At 45.8% G+C, this 6,962-nt stretch overlaps 1 pseudogene; it reads right to left on the bottom strand.

Moving 5' to 3' along the window:
• Nucleotides 1-2,092: 2,092 nt before the first annotated feature.
• Nucleotides 2,093-3,526, bottom strand: LOC119306717 (annotated as a pseudogene).
• Nucleotides 3,527-6,962: the final 3,436 nt, after the last annotated feature.

Here is a 6,962-nt window from a genome sequence, read left to right on the forward strand (position 1 = left end):
GCACCGTCACAGCGCTATGTTCGAGACGTCCATGAAGCTACGTCCTAGCCTGCTTTTCAATGGTCGATCTGCCGCCGCCATCAAGTTAAGAGCAAGGCTACGTGAGTTCCGACTATTTTTATGATTATGAGCAATGCTCTTACACTGTGAATACATTTTTTGTACATAGACGATGTGATGTACTACCTCCGGGTTTATTGGTCCCCATTGTATTTCGTGCCAAATTTTGACCATAGATTAAACTAACAAAATGTTCACGCATGCCACTAAACATTATATTTTTAAAAACTATGTTCAAATACGAATCTAATGAGGTAATTTTTCTTAACATTCATTAACATTTTGTTAGTTAAATTTGTAGTCAAAATTTGGCACAAACTACAAACGGGGCCTATAAACCAGGATGGAGGTTGTATTCATGTATATGAGCATTGATTTTTGCGTAGACATGATGTATATAGATGATGTGGGATTATGATTTTGTGTGTATGTAATGATAATTAAGTATGACATATTTTATTTCAATGACAATTTATATTTGCATGTACGTTTTGTGATGTATTCATGTAAGTTAGTACACATTACCCTTGATTTCTGCATAGAGATGCAAGATGTGTGTATATGACATGATAAATATTAATTTTTGTGTGTGACTATTGAGTATTTTTGCAAAATATGTTTACAAATAAGCGTGTTCGTGAGAATGTGTTGTTGTTTATGAGTATGCGTTGTTGTCATGATGTGTTGCTGTCTATAAATCATTATTAGTTGTTGTTTATGACTATGCAAGGCTTAAATTGATGTGTTGCAAATCTGGGTAATTTTACCCGCGGTTACCCATTTACCCTGACGGGTGACGGGTATGGGAAAAAATTGTATCCATCGACGGGTATGGGTACGGGTGATGGGTAAGGTTTTGGGCGACGGGTAAGGGTATGGGGTGGCTCCACCCGTACCCAAACCCGGCGGGTGCCATCCCTAGTGTAGCCCGAACTCGGCCCGGATGTCCGCTCAGTGATTCAGAAAACTTAGTGAAGTCCTGATGGCCGCGACTGCAAAGCAAGCACAAGCCGGCTAGGACAATGCGGAACGCTGGTAGCCCAGTAGTAAGCACGTAGGGAGATATACATTGAACACTATTGTATGTATCTAAAACACAATACATATTGATTGATTATAGTATCCTGCACCACATATATATTTACTTGTAAATTTTTGTTGGTTTAACTTGTATGGCTTGGTTAGCTTCTTGGCCCAGGCAGCATTTTCAGGCGTCCAATTTGGGATGCCTGGGTTTGGGATTGCTGCCTGGCAGGTGAGCTGCCTCGGAGGAATCCATCCAAACTCACCCTTAGTGTGGCTCTTTCGTTTGTCAAACTTTTTTTTCTTTTGTGTGGTCACTTAACCCTATAACAATTTATTATTGTGCATACAATCTACTGGTAATATTTTGTTGCGGAAGAATTCGACTATTTGTGATTTGTGAAAAGAAATTGCACATAGTATAAACAATCATATTTATAAAGAAATATCAATTTACTTATGTAAGCCTTACACCTTACATACAATAATTTTTGTAAGAGTTTCAGAAATTTCTAGAACAATGTTTAACGGAAACTTGCCACGGATAAAAGTGTTCCGGAATGTGAATAGTTTAATGGGTTAAGTGGGTCTAAATAAATATAGGGAAAATATGTGAGACAGGCAACAAATTTAGGAGAAACTAGGTAGGCCAAAAGCCCTATTAATTTTAGCGGAAGAATTGACAACTTCAAATATGTGACACAATCATACATTTTTTTGTCACGAACAGTTGACAACTTCAAATAAAAACAACATACTTGCAAAGACCACCTTTTGTGTCGAAATAGGCTTTCGCCATGCTTTTATAAATAAAGCAACCATCATGTCCATCAAACAAGTATAAAATCGAGGTAAAAAAAGTCTAATGGGGCATCAGCATAAGCGCGTCCGAAGAACTTTGTTGAGTTTATCTTGTACTCCATCCAAAAGTCTAAATATATATTTAGGAACGGGGGAGTAGAAGTTAGAAACGGCATCGTAATTAAGAACAAGATCAAACATCTTTCTTAACTTATTTTATTTTCCTGAACAGTTGATAACATCAATTTCAAACAAGAAAAGTTGAATTAAATCTGGTGGCCGGCGTCTGCATGGCATGCATTCTCAGGGGCGAAGTAGATCCTGCCAGCACTAACGTCGTAGACAAAGCGCTTGTCCACTTGCTGCATCGCGCCGATGATGGTGATGTCGTTGCTCCGCACCACGGCGAGGCAGATGTCGTGCCCCACTGCGACGAAGAGCCGTTGTGGCGGCAGCACGAGCCGCGCTTCAGCCTCGGCGAACTGCAGCGTCACCGTGGGCAGGTGCTGCCAGAGCTGCGACGTCGCACGGAAGCAGAGATGGTACTCGACGCGCGACACAATTGGCACCCGGAGCGGCTTGAGGTGGTCGACCACAGCGTCCTTGAGCTTTTCGTAAGCGGGCGCTACCATCACCATTGCCGCTGTCCCAGCATCGAATGCGCATCCGCCGGTCCACCTGCCATCATGGAGGTGGCGCTTGAACAGCTCGCCGATATGCTCCAGCTGCCGCCCGCCGACGCTGACGCCCGCGAGGGTGACGAAGTAGGCACTGAAATCTCGGCTGGTGATGAAGTTCATGTACAAGATCTTGGTGCTCACCATGTGTTGGGTGTGCGGGATGTCATCGCCGAACCGGAGAAAGGTGTGGTGGTCCGGCGAGCCGTGGCTAGGGAGGCAGTAAGAGAAGCGATGCACTTGCACGGCACCATGCCTGTGTTGGCCGAGCGTCCAGATGAGCGACGGGGCCTGCGCCTTCCCAGGCCGAGCACCCCGGCGAGCACTCCGTGGCTGTTGAAGTTGAAGCCCTCGCCGCTGTGCGTGCAGCCAATGACGACGCCAGCAACCTTCGCCTCCTGGCCGGCGGCCGCGAAGGCTAAGGTCTCGTTGCTCAGGACGCCTCTCGCATCGATGCCGTGAAGTCCGATGCTACGAAACTTGCATGGGTCTTGAACTGTGGGCCGATGCCCATGAGCGGGCGGCAAGCAGAACCTGCTGTTGCCCGGTACATGGCGGAACGACGGCGACTTGGCAGGCTCGAAGGGCGGCGGCTGCTGTGCGAAAGGCTTTTGGACCGGCTTGCACTGCATCCACAGTTCGCTGCTGGTCATATCCAGCGCGAGGACGTACGTGCGTCGGCCGGCCCCCGTCCCAACGCTGGTGACGACGCTGTACTTGCCCCCAATTTGTGTGTGCATGGGGGGGCGAAGCGCGGTGATGGCGTCCTCATTCAGGTGCACGAAGCCGTCGTCGTCGACGTGGATGCTACGGTTCCAGCCGGGGCTGGGTACCAGCCGCAGGCTGAAGCCACCGCCGCCGCGGTCTGGTGTGCCATCACCTACAGCGACGACATCAGCCGGGTGGAGGAGCGCCGCAAGCACTAGAGGAAGGAGGAGAGCGCAGGCGGCGAGCCTCATGGACATTTCTGTTGCAGCAATGCTTGTTGGTGTTTGATGGCTTAGTAGTTCGGTTTTTCGCAAACCCAGATTTGACGTGTATATATATTGGAGGGGAGGGTTTGCCGCATTTACTACGAAGGGAGAATCCCTTTCTGAGATTTGCATCTATCTTGCAGATATCTACGGAGGAGATACACACACATTAATTCATGCCATTCTTGAATTAATGGTGCAAATCGGAAAGAGTGATAGATAGAGGCAAAAAAATGCATATCCCATGCAGCAGATACCTATGGAGCAAATACGCACAAATTAATTCATGCCATTCTTGAATTAGGCTCTGTTTAGTTCATAAGTCCTAGGACTTTTTTTAGTCCTAACTTATAAGTCCCAAGTCCTTAAAAAGTCCCTACCTGTTTGGTTCCTGTGACTTATAAGTCCTTATAAGACCATATTACAACTATAAATCCCTATAAGACTCTCCTTGAGAGTCTTATTTCATAAGTCTCAAATGCCCACTTTAAGTCCCTATAAGTTCCTCCTGTTTGGTTTAGATGGGACTTATAGAGACTTTTTTAAGTCCCTAAACTAATAAGTCCCTCGAAACAAACACTCTCTTAATGGTGCAAATCGGAAAGAGTGATAGATAGAGGCGAAACAACAAGAAACTGCATATCCCTTGCAGATACCTACGGAGGAGATACACACACATTAATTCATGCCATTCTTGAATTAATGGTGCAAATCGGAAAAAGTGATAGATAGAGGCAAAAAAATGCATATCCCTTGCAGATACCTATGGAGGAAATGCGCACAAATTAATTCATGCCATTCTTGAATTAGTGGTGCAAATCGGAAAGAGTGATAGATAGAGGCGAAACAACAAGAAACTGCATATCCCTTGCAGATACCTATGGAGGAAATACGCACAAATTAATTCATGCCATTCTTGAATTAATGGAGCAAATAAGAAAGAGTGATAGATAGTAGAGATGTTTTTGGAGTGGCGTCAATTAAATTGAAGCTGCTGGGTTTGCGAAAAAGCGATGGTGATGGCACATGCGTGACTTTGATGGTGGTTATGCGAGCACCTGGTCTCGAGCTCCAGGGTGAAAGTCCAGGTCAGACCCGAGTGGTCATCCCTGAAAATAGCGATGTTTTTTATGTCGTTACTTTGTTGGAGGCATTGCTCAGATACGTTCAGTCTAGACCTGATCATTCCTTGGGCTGGGCCGGGTTGGGCCCGGGCATCCGGCCCGGCCCGAAGCACAGGAACAGTGACATTTTCAATTAAAATAATATTACTTGGGTTTTTAAAATAATAAACTATACCTATATTCCAAATAAAATATAGATTTATGGGCATTTGGGGCTTATTCTGAGCTTTTGGGCCGGGCTTCGGGCCAAAAAATGGAGCCCAGGCCTGGCCCGGATGCCAGGCTTTTGGGGTCAGGCCTCCAGGCCGGGCTATCCATGCACAGGTTTAGTTCAGACTGTTTCATTAACGTGAAAAAATTGATTCTGGCCTTTGTGGCTGGATCCGACGACGGCGGCACTTGAGTGTCGCTTTCTTCCTGAAGGCGTCGGTGTGGAAAATCCTCATCATCAATGTGGTGTCAACGGTTGGTGCCGATATGATCTTAGATATAGTTTGTCGATCGCTGATCTGATCGATTTGGGGTGTTTTCTTTTTCTTTTTCTTTTTTCACGCCTACGCATAGCTTTTGCTCTTATGACTTTACTAGTCGCTGGTGTGCTTTCGTGTGTGTGTGTGTGTGTGTTGGGTTGGCAGTGTGCATTCTAATTATACAGAGACCGGGTGTGTGCGTTCCATACCCGTACCCGGCCTACCCAATGGGTACATTTTTTTTTTCCATTCTAGTTATGCAGAGGCCAGGTTTGTTGCCCAGTAATTTGATGAAACGCCGTCAAATAGGGAATTCCGCGTATGTATGACAAACTCAATATATATTGCTCGATAAATGTATCCCACTCTACATTAACTAGTAATATTTTGTTGCAGAATTTAACTATTTGTGAGCAATTAGGCAAAAAACCTATTGTTCGAGGAAATCGATTTTACAAGTTGAGAAATGTTTGTGCTTTGCAGTGATCCATAGAAACTGTATAGGTGCAAAGATCACCATTGGTTGTGCCGATGCTTAATTGAGTTTACTTGTAAATATAAATTAAAAATGCACGACCACAAAAACCACTCTACATGTCACGCCTGACATTGCCTCCTTCATTGCATCCACCCTACAATGTCCAGTCTCCTCTTTCCCGCAGATCTACCTAGGACTCCCTCTAACGCCTACTCGCCTGCCCGTCAATGCATTTCCTCTAGCGCCTACTCGCTTGCCCGCCAATGCATTTCTACTTATCATCGACAAATGCAAAAAAATTCTCTCTGGTTGGCCGCCTGACTGCTCTCTAAAGCGATAGACTAATCGTCCTATCATAGTAATTGAATCCACCCTGGTTTACTTTATGTCCATCTTTCTCATCCCGAAAAGTGTACTCACAACTCTGGATTCGATCCGCCGCGCTTTCTTTTGGGCTGCTGAAGAAACATGCACGGGTGCTGACTGACTAGTTGGTGGTCTAGGACTGAAGAATCTGCCACAACAAAATCATAGACCACTTGCAGAATTGTTCCCCTACCTATACTCACACACCACTCTCCCACTTGCTCATGTGGCTGCTGTTTTGAATCAAGGTTGGGAATATTTCCTGCGGACTCGCCTAACCTCTAATGTTGCGTCCGAGTTGCTGTCTTTGTTGCAAGACTTTCAGCCATCGCAAGAACCAGATGAGCGCTTCCTCATTAGCGGCCTACCTTTCTCCATTAAAGCAGCATACAAGCTTACCCTGAGAGAGGACTTGGTGGACCTCCACTCCATGCCTATCTGGACATCACGAGCCCCCAATCGGGTCAAGATTTTTGCATGGCTCCTATTTCGTTGTCGGCTAAACTGTAAGGCCAATTTCTTGCGTAAGCATATTGTTTCTGACGCCCTATGCCCAAGATGCGGGTTTGACGGCGAAGACATCACACACATTTTCATCAACTGCCCCCTAGCGAGGCGTGTATGGCTCAGACTTGGCATCACTCCCAACGGCTGCATCGACGATCTTTGGGATTGCCACATACCCGCGGACAATGATCACAGAATCTGGAACTCAATGTTGCTCATCATTCCGTGGAAGATACGGGATTCTAGGAATGCCATGACCTTCGGGCAGCAGAATCACCACAACATCACCACCCTCAAGAACATCCTACAAGACCTTATGCTTTGGATCCACTGGATGAAGAAGGCAGAAGAAAAACAGGCCGCGTCCTCGTGGCATTCTTACCTGTCCTCACGTTTACACGTGCTTATGTAATTCACCTCTTTGTAATCAGTCATCATCGATGGATCACAAAACTTGAGAAATATATTCAAGTGGGGAGCTC

This window comes from Triticum dicoccoides, chromosome 5B, assembly GCF_002162155.2.
Source record: "Triticum dicoccoides isolate Atlit2015 ecotype Zavitan chromosome 5B, WEW_v2.0, whole genome shotgun sequence".
Classification (NCBI taxonomy): domain Eukaryota; kingdom Viridiplantae; phylum Streptophyta; class Magnoliopsida; order Poales; family Poaceae; genus Triticum; species Triticum dicoccoides.